Source organism: Camellia sinensis, chromosome 7 (genome assembly GCF_055761805.1).
Source record: "Camellia sinensis isolate YWXY chromosome 7, ASM5576180v1, whole genome shotgun sequence".
Classification (NCBI taxonomy): domain Eukaryota; kingdom Viridiplantae; phylum Streptophyta; class Magnoliopsida; order Ericales; family Theaceae; genus Camellia; species Camellia sinensis.
The window spans coordinates 180,395,866-180,409,588 of record NC_138967.1 but is presented as its reverse complement, the minus strand read 5'-3'; positions in this window follow the sequence as shown (position 1 = coordinate 180,409,588).

Sequence of the window (13,723 nt, the reverse complement as noted above, 5' to 3'; positions counted from 1 at the left end):
ATTTTATATTTTATAGTGCTACAAAATTAATTCAAAATTATATGATGATGGCATTTTAACAATTCAATCTTGATAGATGTTTTATTTTAAAATTTAAGATTCCAATGATGGCACGTATTTTATTCAAAATTTGAATAGTATTACTCTAACAAATGATAAATGATACAATCAGAATTATTTACCCTCGAACACATTTAAAAAAAAAAAAAAAAAAAAAAAAATCGAGTGTGTTAGACCCCATACATTTACGTAGAACCCACACTCACTTTGGGTGTTCAAGTGATAGTGATTGCAGCATTGATGCTAACAAATAATAGGACATGCTGAGTTGTATCCATGGTTGAATCATAATATATTGAAAGGAAATCTTTTTGGAATACGTGGTGACCTACATATTTTGCTACTGCTTAGTGTGGTCTAATATAGAAAAATATCAAAATGCTCAAGTCTTGCCAAACAGATTTAAAGAAACTTGGGACTGAACCACTCCATATTTGTCACAAAATATGAGGCACTCAAAAGTAAATAGATTGAGGTTGCATTGGGAATCTAGTTAGGCATGCCAAACGCGCAAATACTCAAAAATCATGTTTCTCTGTATTTATTATACCAGCCCCGCTACAGACTCCCAGGATCTCCACACCCCCACATATTTGTGAGAGATAGGGAGGAGAGAGAGAGAGGAAAAACAAAAAAAAAAAAACAAAATGAGTGATCATCAATCAATTAGAGGTTGTGGGGGTCACAAAATTTGAGGGTTTTAAGTATTTTCCTTAATATACTTTCAATCGTATAATAGTAACAAAACTCAAAATATAATTATATGCCGGAAAGTGTATTGAATATAGCACTCTATTTGTTTGAAGTATAAAAGATTTTTCAATCGAAAACATTTGAAAATTGTTGGTAAAAAATGTTTTCTTATTTAGTTATGTCCCTAAAACTAATTAGCACTACAAGAAAATTGGGTTTATGAGACGGAACTTTTTGCGACGGCACAACTTGCCGTCGCAAAAAACGTGACCTTTTGAGACGGCACAACTTGCCGTCGCAAAAAAATGTAACTTTTTGAGACGGCACAACTTGCTGTCGCAAAAAATAGAGTATTTGCAACAGCATAAAATGCTGTCGCCAAAAAAAAAAGTATTTGCGACGGTAGAGATTGTTGTCGCAAAAAAGTAGAGGTTTTGCGACGGTACAAGTTGTAGTCGCAAAAAAAAAAATGCGACTTTAATAGGTATCATTGCAAAAAATAAATAAATATATATATATATATATATTGTGGCTTTGAGACGGCTTCATATATATAGTCACAAAATGGTTTAAATAAATGCAACGGTATTTTTCTATCACAAAAAAAAATTAAAAAAAAAAACGACGTCGTCTTACTCTTTTGAGCATTTCTCTTTGCACCCATTTTTTCATCTTCCTATCTCTCTGTCTCTGTCTCTCTTCTCTTTCTCTCTCTTACTCATAACTCTTCTCTGTCTGTCTGTATCTCCCTTTCTCTATTTGTCTCTGTCTCTCTTCTCACTCTCTCTCTCTCTCTCACTCATCACTCTTCTCTGTCTGTCCGTCTCTCTCTTTCTCTCTGTGTCTCTATCTCTCTTCTCTTTCTCTCTCTCACTCATCACTCTTCTCTGTCTATTTGTCTGTCTGTCTCTCTCTTTTTCTCTGTGTCTCTCGTCTATTTCTCTACTCTCTATCTCTTTCATCTATCTTCTCTCTCTGTCTTTCTTCTCTCTCTTTTTTTTTTCTCTCTCACTCTCTCGCTCATCTCTTTCTGTCTCTCTCTCATTTATCTCTTTTCGCTCTTTTTTTTCTCTCTCTGTCTCTCTCTCTTTGTCTATATCTTTTCACCTATTTTTTCATCATCTTCTCTCTCTTTTCTTTCTCTCTCTCTCATTCATCATTCTTCTCTCTCTGTCTGTCTATTTCTCTCTCTCTCTCTCTCTCTCTCTCTCTCTCATTCATCTATCTCTTCTCTCATCTCTTTTCTTTCTTTGTCTCTTTCGCTCATCTCTCTTCTCTCTATCTCTCTCACCCATCTCTCTTCTCTCTATCTCTCTCACCTCTCTCTCGTTTATCTCTCTTCTCTCTGTCTCTCTCGTTCATCTATTTTCTCTCTATGTCTCTCTCGTTCATCTCTCTTCTCTTTTCTGTCTCTTTTTCTATCTTTCACTCTCTATCTCTTTCTCTTTCTCTCTCTCTCTCTCTTTCTCTCTCTCTTTATCTCTCTATCTCTCTCCTCCATTGTGTTCACCTTGCTCACTCTCTCCATCTCATCTTCTCTATTTACCGAGCTCTCCACTACAAGAAAATGCACTTTTAGCGACCACTTTGTCTCTCTTTCGCTCATCACTCTGTCTTTGTCTCTCTCTCTCTCTCTCTCTCTCTCTCTCTCTCTCTCTCTCTATCTGTATCTCACCACCCATCTCCTCTACCACCTTCACCACTACTGCAAATGTCATTCCACTACTACCACTGTTGCCACTCTACCTCTACGACTATCATTACTACCACCATCGCTACCACTCTATTACCACCACTACTACTACCATTACCTCTCCACCACCACCGCTACTCTATCTCCTATACTATTACCACAACTTCACCACTAATCTCCTTCGCCACCAATGCCACCACCACTATCACCTCTTATCCACCACCTTCACCACTACTCCCACTCCCTATCCTCTACCACAAAACATTAGTTCTTGATTTTTAGTAACAAAAAAAAAAAAATGAGTCGCAAAAAAAAAAATTTCATTGACCATAAAAAATTAACTTTATTTTAATGGAAAATATTTTTCATTAAAATATTATCCCTACTTCTACCAAATAAAAATAATAATAATAATTTTTTATTCATTAAAATAAAATGAAACAAATAAATTTTCAACCTTAATAACTAAAAAAAATAAAAAATAAATAAATAAATTCATTAACTATAAAAAAAATTTATTTTAACAAAAAATAAATTTTATTATCGTTGTGAAAAAAAAATCATTTTATTATTTAAATATTCATTTATGATGGAAATTAAAATAAAAATAAAAAAATTCTCATTCCCCCCCTCTTTCCATTCCCGTTCCCCCCCTCCCCAAAATCCCCAATCTGTTTCTTGTTTTCCATTCCCACTCCGCCCTCCCCCTCTCCTCAAAAACCCAAAATCCCCAATCTGTTCAACCAAAATCCCCAATCGGGTTCTCCCCCGCACCCCCCCCCCAAAACCCCAATCTCTCCTTCCGTTTATCTCTCTGCCCATTTGTCTCTCTAGGTTTTAGGGTTTTGAGTGTGAGAGAGATGGGGCAACAGTCTTTGATCTACAGCTTCGTGGCTAGAGGAACAGTGGTTCTCGCCGAATTCACTGGAAATTTCACGAGCATCGCTTCTCAGTGCCTCCAGAAACTCCCTTCCTCCAACAACAAGTTCACCTACAACTGCGATGGCCACACCTTCAACTATCTCGTCGAAGACGGCTTCAGTCTGTCGTTCTTCCTCTCATTCTTTCATTCCATACCTCTGTTGCTGATCTACCTATTTTCATCTCATCGTAGTTTTGATTCATGTTTTCTTGATTAGATTCTATAATCTTATTTTGATTTCGTGACTCTGTACTTGCTTTACTTTCTATAATCTTAGTTTTGATTCATTTTTGGCATTCATATTCCAGATTTCTTATTCATTCAACTGCTTATGGATATGTAAGCTCTTCAACTCCGGCACTTCCTTCAAGAATAAAGCGGGTGTTCTACATGTCAAGTGAAGGCAACAATTTATTGCATGAGGTAAATAGTACATCACATGCTTGTTCGTTATACTTTGCATAGTGGAACAGATGTTGTACTCATAATGTATTATTTTTATATCCATTCCTCACTTAACAAAAAAGACCTATTCTTGTATACTTGCCATTAGTCATTACTATGCTACAAAGGTCCTATGTGTCTGGAACTCATTTTATTCAGTGTGAGAAATCAATGATTGAAAAATAAAAAAATAAAAAAATAAAAAAATGAAGAGAATGAGTGTCATTTTACTATGATTACATTTGTACACTATGAATTGCAAAGGATGTTCTTGTTGCATTCCTTGTTGGATTGATCGACACATCAATAACATATTGGATATTTTGAAAGTCCAAGTTTTCACTTTTATGTAAGATATGAATATCATAGAAATTAGACGTCATATTTTGGAAAATCATCCTTTTCCCTTCACCCTGAGTAATGTGATGGTTAATTTTTCTGCCCAATACTGAATCTGTCAAGTAATGTGATGGTTAATTTTTCTTCTTTTTCCTAGAGAACTATGTTGGTTATGTGACAAATATTTTCTCGAACAATAAGCCATGTGATATGCTACAACTATCGTGATTTTCTTGTTTCAATGATTTATTTATTTATTTTTAATTTTGAGCTTTCATTTTAATCCTCATCTAGTTTTACAACTTCTGTTTGTTTGAGAACCTCATGTCAAACCCCACCTTCTTTGCCAGCATGCTAAGGCAATTGATCCTATTCCACTAGTTCTGATGTGTACTGAGCAAACATACTTTGGTTACCTTCTTATGGCCTGTGCTTAAAGCAAGTGCAGTTTGATGAACCAGAAATGTCTAGTGGAGTGAAATTTTTATTTTTTCAGTTGTGGCTTGTCTTACATTTTTCAGTATTACATATTTGGTCTAAGATGTTGCAGTATAGCCCTGAACTTATTGAACCGCAATAGAGTGTGGAGTATATGTCTAGTGGAGTGAAATTTTTATTTTTTCAGTATTACATATTTGGTCTAAGATGTTGCAGCGTAGCCCTGAACTTATTGAACAGCAGCAATAGAGTGTGGTGTATCAGAATCCACAGATTTTCTTTTGAGTTGCATATTCTTTGATATTAATACTTCATTGTAAAAGTTCATGTTAGTATATCTATGACTTATTTTGTCTGCTGTCTAAATAATGTCTGTGCTTTCTATTGAATAGGTTTTTCCCAATGTAAACCCAACTATCCTGGATCAGTTCAGGACTATTGACTGCATCATTTATGCTATGGGATCCCTTTTCACTTCCATCTGCCACCTCTGGTAACACTATCAACCAAACTGAAACTTTTTCGGGATAGTCTTTGCAATTTTAATTAGTTATTTTTTTTTTTTCAGTAGGCAAGCTTGTATTACTAAGAAAAACTAGAAAAAGGTGAAGTGGATATACAAATCATTTTTGTCACCAGAAGGATCATTGTCAAGGCCCATTACAGAGATCTTTTTGTGATATTATAATATTATGGGGTTATTATAGAAACGTGAGTCTTGGGCTATTAAAGCAGCTGAAAATACATGAACATTGCTTCTTTGCTCTCTTATTAAAACTTGTCAGTCATTTAAAGGATTTTTAATCTCTATGGTTGCTACTTGCTATGTCATACTCCTATCACATGATGGAGGTTTGGTGGCTTATCTACTCCATGTTTTAATTTGTTCACAATTGAACGGAACTATTATTGACAAAGATACTTGGAATCCATAAATAAACAGAGGCATATTCTTATGTTCACCTTATTTAAATTAGTTGTTGTACTAATTATGCATTGTATATCTAAGCTTATCTACTAATCTAAAATTTGAATGAAAATATGTTCTTGGAACTCTTTCTGTTGCCTTACTTTGATCACTGTTGTGGGTAATGGTTCTCTAATCTTGTTTTTTCTGTTGATATGAAACAGTTGTGATCAGTGGTTTGTTAATTGGGAAAACAAAAGAAAGTTTTTAACTTCTATCTTGTACTGATCATTCTCCATACATAGGTTTTACTTGGCATTGGGGAGATCATCGCTTCAAGGTCTTGCCCCACGGTAATCTTCTATCAAGGCATCATGTGTATGCTCTTTGACTAGAAAAGAGTGTCAAGTAATTGTTGTAAATTTGGTTGATAGTTCAGGAAGTTACTAATTCCTTTGTGATTGGCTCTGCTGAAAATATTCAGTTGAGGCCCTTAATTCCTTTGATGTTCGGATGACATTAATTATATTCGAAGATTCTAGCTATTAAACACCTATTGTGGCTCTTATTATGTAGGGTTTTCAACATTGTTATGTTGTATCAATGCATTTACTTCCTTTATAGGTACTTTTGTTGAATGGTATTCATGACCGAGAAACTAGCAGCTTTTCTGCTGCTTGCTTTGTAACTGCCATTGCAGATGCTCTAAATCGAACTTATGGGGATCCTCATAATTGTCTCAAGAACCATGTAAGTAGGTAAATTGAATTGTTAAAACTGTTTACATGTCAAGTAAATTTATTATAATAACTATTTACATGTCAAGTAAATTTATTATAATAATATCATAAATAAATTTCTTTAAAGGATACTTGTTAGTCTATAAATCGGCAAAACAACTTTATTTGCAATGAAATTTTATTTCTCAGGTTGCTTGTGTATGTTGAGGATTCTAATTTGGTATCTCGAAAATATGTCAATATTTCTTTCTTTGTTGTTTTCATTACATGGAATATGTGCAAATTAATGGATTTTTTTTTTGCTTTCTGGAGGTTTGCTTGTATGAGGGCTTGTAAGTAAAGAATGTTTTTGCTTACTGGACTCACTCGCAAGAGTGTTGATCATGGGTCCTACTAAGAGATGTTTGCACTACATAGGTGATATGTTGCAAGTGTCCAAGAAGTTTCATTGTAGTGCCCAAAGTTATGCAATTTATTTTCACTATCCCCTCTTCAACATTGTACTGAACATTTCCGATTCTGTTAAAAAATTTCTATACAAGGCCACCACGGTTATAGCTGCAACTGATCAAATTGCCTTTTATATTCTAGGTGTACTTGAAGCGTTTTTTGGCATGGAGACCCACAATTTTGCAGTGCAATGGCCGGACAGGGGGTGACAGTTAGGCAAGGAGGGTTTGTGTGTCATAATGCCTTCACAATGACTTGAATCCTCAGCATGTAAAATATGGGTCCCAAAGTAAATGGCTCATATGTTTAGACCTCAATTTTATTTATGAAAGTGAGAATTTAAATACAATTTGTTTTATTATTTTAGTAATGAAATTTGGTTTATATTATTTTGAATTATGAACAAAATCATGTATTTAAACATTATATATGTATTATGGAACATTATGTAGTGGGATAATTTTGTTGATGTGTAATTATATGAATGGAAAAATATTTTATTATGAAGAAATTGTTTTTTTTATATTATTATGGAGAAATTTTAATATTTTTATCGTAGGATGTTTTTTTTCTTTTTTGCGACGGCATTACACTGTCGCAAAAAATAGAAAATTTTAATATTTTTATTAATTTTGTTACAGGTTTTACTTTTTGCGACGGCATTATACTGTCGCAAAAAATAGAAATTTTATTATTTAAAATAGAAATTTTATTATTTTTTAATACTTTTTGCGACGGCACAACACCGTCGCAAAAACAGTGTTTTGCCATTGAAAAAAAAGACTATTAGCGACGGTATTTTTTGTCGTCTCAAATAACATTTTTAGCGACGGTAAAATAGTGCCGTCGCAAAAAAGTCAAGAAATTTCAAACGTTATTAGCGACTTCACAGTGTCGTCGCAAAAAGGCAAAAACGTCGTCGCAAAACATTAGCGACGACACTGTGCCGTCACAAAAACTCTTTTGCAACCCCCTCTTGCCGTCGCAAAAAGTATTAGCGACGGCATTAGGAGCATTAGCGACGGTATTTTACCGTCGCAAAAAGTCAATTTTTTTGTAGTGTAGTACTAGTTGTTATATTAATAGTGGTAGTGGCAGGCTGGTCGTGGGGTGATGGTGGTGTGGTTGGTAGTGGAGGAGGAGGAAGTGCTGGTGATAGTAACGATGACAGTGATGGAGTTGATAGTGGAAATGTTGTGGAGTTGGTAGTGGTAGTGGCGGCAATGACGAAATGATGCTGGGGTGGAATTGGTGGAAGCAACTACAACAATGGTGGTGACAAACGAATTAATTTTTGAAAAAATTACACATAAGTGGGATATTTACAAATGATGAATGAAATGTTTATAAATTTAATTATTAATATTTATAAAGTTTACCATTAATTTGATTTTATTTTATTTTTTCAAAAGGAACATAGAGTTGTAATTCCTCCTTAATTTTTTTTAGTGTTACTTTTTTTATTGGTTTACTTTTTAATCTATAATTAATTTGGGAGCTGTTATTCACATTTCACTTTACTCCAAAAAATATATTTCTTTCTTTATCTTTATTATACATGGTTACATTAGTAACCTTTTTTACTTTTGTACATATACCTCAATTATTGAACTATTTTAGTAATTATGTGTGGGTGTAAAAGTAAAAAATGTTCTAATGTAACTACGTATAATAAAGACAAATAAAGAAGTGTATTTAAAGTAAAATGAAGTAAGAATAATAGTTCCCATTAACTTTTAACAAAAACTCACAAAGAAAGTTATAGTGCAGTGAGTGACATTGATAAAATTTTAATTTCGAAAATATTCATTACCTAAATAAATTTAATTTCTATTTTTTGTTATATGAAATACTAAAAAGTACTTTAAAAATAATAATAACATTTTTGTCTAAAGGATTAATAGAATAGGAATTTTTTACAAGCTGGCAAAGCATGCAGATCCCCTAATGAAGAAATGAGATGAACCAGGAAGTGGGTAAAACCGCGTTGTGGTGGTTGGTGGATGGAGATTTAGTGAATCCACGTGAACGAATGTTGGTCGTTGTTTGGCGATTTAATTCATGATGATGGTGATACAATTAAATAAACACTAATAAATGGTGATGAGGCTATCTTCTAACTACTACTATTCTATCGTGGTAGCCAGGGGTAGGGGATGCTGCTATGAGGTTAATTAAAAGCTTTTTCGAAACATATTTTGATAATTTAAATTATTTAGAGTTAATAATTTAAAAATTTTATTTGCAAATATTATGGTAATTCAATTCCTATTTAAGATTTTTTAAATCAATAAGCCCTATTTAGTAAAACTAAAAATATTATCAATTTTTTTCCAATTTGTAAAATTAAGAATATTATCAATTTTTGCATAGTAATATTTAAGATAATTGTTTTACTAACTGATATAAAAAAAAAAAACAGAGCATAAGATTAAACATTTTTACCTTTCTACTTATTGGTTTGTTTCAACTATCCAACAAAATCGAGAATATTAACAGTTTTTTTTTTTCAGTTTTAAAACTAAGAACATTATTACTCTTTTCATTTTTAAAGTTTTTTTTTTCAGTTTTGCACATCAATTTTCTATCATCATGCTCTTTTACAGACATAAAATTTTCAATAATGAACAAAAAAAGTGATTCAGTTTTTTTAATTTTTTCAAATTTTTTTTGCACATAATTTATTATTATTATTTAGTTTTTTCAATTTTAAAGTTTTGAAAATCAAAATAAATGTCAAATCATCATATTCCATTATAGATAATCACAAATGATAAACAATCATTATTTGAAGAGTAATTCCAACTATTAAAAATTTAATGGGACTTAAAAGTTCAAAATATCTTAATTAAGACTTAATAAAGTATAAATTCATAAATTAGGACTTGTGCATAAATCCTCCTTATTTATATTATAAAGTTTGTGAAATATATTATTCATAAAAAGAATTAATTTAATTATAAATATATAATCTCATGATTAAGTCTTTATTATTTTTTTAAAAAAGTATTAAAATCATACTAATCATTTTATGAATATTACAATATAATAATTTGAATCATCAAAATAGACTCGATACAGACCACGAAGGACACTCAGGCTACAGTGTCTTACGGCACAATAGTATCCTAACTCTGGTAGGCAGCCAACACCTCCTTTTAACCTCGTACTATTTTGTTATGTTTCTACCTTTTAAAATTCCTACAACACACCATTCAATTTAATTGATGAATCAATCAATGGGATTGTTTGATATTGTTTGTAATTTTTTATTATTATTTTAAAAGTTTATTGTTTGGTATAATTTGTATTTATAATAAATAATGTAAACAATTTTTTTTTTCTTTTAAATCTTTGACAACCACAGAAGAAGGATATCACGTAAAATAAAATTTTAAAAAAATTGAAAAAAAACCATTTTTATTGATGTATATAACATTAAGATACTGTTAAAACATATATATTAGTGAGAAATAGAAATTGTTATTTTGAAGAATTTTTTATTTTTAATTTGTATTTTTATATTGTAACACTCACACATTATTATCAATTACTGACTATTGCCGATTGTAATCACTGTTGCTCAATGAGTCACCAGAAACTCATCGTTAACGCTAACATTAACGGCTGGTGACGACCGATAATGGTAATAGATTAGGGGAGTAATATAGTATTTCAAGTTAGAATAGCTAGTTAATTTGTGTTGTAATTAATTAATTAGAATAGATAGAATAAACTAGTTAATTGCGGTGTTGTAATAATTAGTTAGCTAAAATAGCTAGTTAGTTTCATTCGGATCCTTTTGTGCGAGGGCCAATATGTAATAATGCGTGTATGTCTTCCAACCCCCGTTCTTTCTCTCTTTTATTTATTTGCTTATGATGGATAGAATAGAACATCATGTTAATTTCTTTTAGCATTTTCCATGATTTGCATCCATTTGTCTTGCATGCATAAAGTTCGGCTCATCATTCTAACAACATTGTCATTTATTACCTTTTTGAAAATGTGCTTAAACTGCATGATATCAAATTGATTCACATGCCATATTAGTAGCCGAGCCAATTTAAATTGCATATTGTATGTGTTGCATTAGTCATATTGCATTAGTTAGGGTCGTGCATGTTTTCTAAATCTTTTGCTTTGATTAGCTCACCTTGGAGTACTAGGCGAGCATTTATTGCTTTAGCATATCACATGTGTGTGATTATTCACATATCGAGCATGATTACCATAAGGTTAACTGCTTAAGTGATATCTCTGTTTGAATGTTTGTAAATGAAGGCCAATTGCTTAAATTGGATTGATTTGATTAATGTGCATGTGAGCTCACTTTTTAAGTGACACGTGTTCAAAACAATTTTTAAATAGACATGAAATCAAAGTGTTTCAAATTTTGCAAATTATTCTATATTTGTGTATGCATCACACAGTAAATTAGCCTAATAATTGGAGCAAGAGCATATAATGTAAATAAGAATCACATCATGATTAGTAGAGGTCGATCTTTGATCAGGCGAGTGGGGTGCTCAATTCATGACCTTCCGCTCTCGTACCTAAATTCCCAAGCTGAGACACTTTGGTGATGATGGACACGTGGCCTTTGGCACGAGTCACGGGTTTCCTAAATTTTCCAAAAATATTTCGGTGGCGACTCTGTAATCTGGCAAAGTAATTCATTTTTGGCATTTTGATTCAAAATCGATTTTCCAAAAGATTTGCTAGATTTGGACTCATTTGTGTTTATCTATTTCACATTGCACTTATGAAATTAGATTCAGAACTACGGGAGTTCGAACTGTAGGGCTATCGTATCCGAAAGGAGCACGAAAAGCAAGCTGCACTATTCTATCGTGGTCCTCATCGACCATCCTTTGAAAAAAGTTATGCAACAACCAGAGTCATCAGGCAGGCTCATGTAGTGGTCTGTTGAATTGAGCCAGTATGAAATCTCTTACCGACCTCAAACATCTATGAAAGGCCAAGCCATTGCAGACTTTATCCTGGAGTTCACCAATCTCACCCTAGACATATCTCCTCCATTGGCACACGTCATTCCTGAGGAGGTTGACCTCCACTCCTGGATTCTTATTGTTGATGGCTCATCCATAAAAGAAGGCAATGGAGCTGGCTAAATCCTCACCACCCTAGAGGGTGAAGAATTCAAGTGTGCCCTCCAATTCCAGTTTGACGCAAATAATAATGAGGCTGAGTATGAGGCGCTAGTAGCAAGTCTCTTACTGGCCAAAGACATTGGAGTAGACCATCTCCAAGTGTTCAGTGATTCCCAATTAGTTGTCGGGAAAATAACTGGGGAGTTTGATGCAAAGGAGGAAAAAATGAGATCATACAGAGACGTTGATCTTCCTCTCACCCGCCTCTTCAACAATTTCCACATCAAACATATTCCACGGTCAAAGAACTCCCAAGAAGATGAAATGGCCCAGTTAGCCTCGGCAGACCAGTCAAACCTCAGTCACAGAGTTAGAATCGAATACTTATCCCACCCAACAATTCCACAAGATCAACAAGAGGTCCACTTACTCTAGAACGAGCATATTCCATGGGCACAACACATTATATCTCGTTCTTAGAGTGGGAAGCATTGCTAGAAAATAAGGAGACCGACAAGATCAGAGCTTGGTCGTCTAATTATGTTATCATTGAAGGCATCCTGTACAAGCGGGGATTCTTACGGCCATACCTCAAGTGTCTAAATGCTGATCAAGCTACTTTTGTGATAAGAGAAATACATGAATGAGTTTGTGGAAACCATTTAGGAGGACGGTCTTCGGCCTATAAAACTCTTCTTACGAGCTACTTTTGGCCCACGCTCAGCCAAGATGCCAATGATTTTGTGCTCAAATGTGACAAATGCCAACGCTTCGCCAACATATCGCATGTCCTTCAAACAGAACTGATCACACTTAGCAGTCCCTATCACTTTACCAAATAGAGAATCGACTTGATAGGTCCCTTGCCCACTGGAAAAGGCCAAGTCAAGTTCATTGTGGTTGCCATTGACTACTTCACTAAGTGGGTAGAAGTAGAGCCTCTTGCCAAGATCACCGAACGAAAAACTACCAAGTTCATATGGCAATCAATTGTGTGCTGATTCGAGATTCCTCAAGCCATTGTATCAGTTAATGGCAAATAGTTTGACAACGCCAAATTCAGGGAATTCTATGAGGAGCTTAGCATCAGGACATGTTTTTCCTCTCCAGGCCATCCCCCAGCTACTGGGCAAGTTGAAGTCACCAATCGTTCTCTGTTGAAGATTATCAAGACCAAGTTGGAGGCCGCTAAGGATTCTAGGTAGAGAAGTTACCAAACATACTCTGGGCCTATCGGACAACAGCAAGAACCCCCACTAGGGAGACCCTTTTTCGTTTAACATATGGCACTAAGGCGGTCATCCTCGTGGAGATCAGCCTGTCGACCCCCCGGGTAATGCATCAGAACTCGGAACTAAACGAAGAACTACAACGGGCTGAACTATACCTAATTGAGGAACTACGAGAGTCAGTCGCTATCGGATTGGCCTCATATCAGCAGAGGATGAGGAAACATTATAACAGTGGAGTCAAACCCAAAGAATTCGCCGTAGGGGATCTAGTTTTGCGGGAGGCAACTCTGGCCACCAAAAATCGGCCGAAGGCAAGCTAGCAGCTAAGTGGGAAAGGCCTTACATTGTCAAATCTAGGCCACACTCAGGCACTTACCGCTTGCAAGATATGGAAGGCAGAGATCTCCTCTACCCGTGGAATATCGAGCATTTGAAGCAATATTTTCAGTAAAATAAAGTCTTTTTCTCTCATGACATTTATTTTGCTATCTTGTTCAATCCAGACCGCTTGTTTAATTTTTGTCTTTTCAATGCAATGTATAAGCTCACCATGGTAGGACTTCATATTAATGAAAAAGATATCCAACCTCTGTTATATGTGTTGCACATGAAGACCTCAGTTAGACTGAGTTCAATAAAGCCTTAGCTAGACTGAGCATGAAGACCACAGCCAGACTGAGTTCGACAAGTC